General features: G+C 31.7%; 1 pseudogene; it reads left to right on the forward strand.

Annotated features, from left to right (window-relative positions):
* LOC119582275 overlaps positions 1–240 on the forward strand; it is a 4,116-nt pseudogene that overhangs the window by 292 nt on the left and 3,584 nt on the right.

The following is a 240-nucleotide window of genomic DNA, read 5'->3' on the forward strand; positions in this document are numbered from 1 at the left end:
GGACTGATTTGTCCGTGTGTTCATTTTGATGTTGTTTATCAGTGTTTTTTTTTTTATGTTGAATATCTCGGTGTTCAAAGTGTCATGCAACAAATTTAACATGTTTTCCCAGTACATTTTTTAAAACCCACAGCTTAAGATGTAAATAAGCATTCGTAGTTTCAGAAAAGCCTCATTTTTTTGGAAAAATTAATTTTTTACTTTTTTGAGGGAAGCAAAGTTAAACTGATCAGCTGGCGA

This window comes from Penaeus monodon, chromosome 15 (genome assembly GCF_015228065.2).
Source record: "Penaeus monodon isolate SGIC_2016 chromosome 15, NSTDA_Pmon_1, whole genome shotgun sequence".
NCBI lineage: Eukaryota > Metazoa > Arthropoda > Malacostraca > Decapoda > Penaeidae > Penaeus > Penaeus monodon.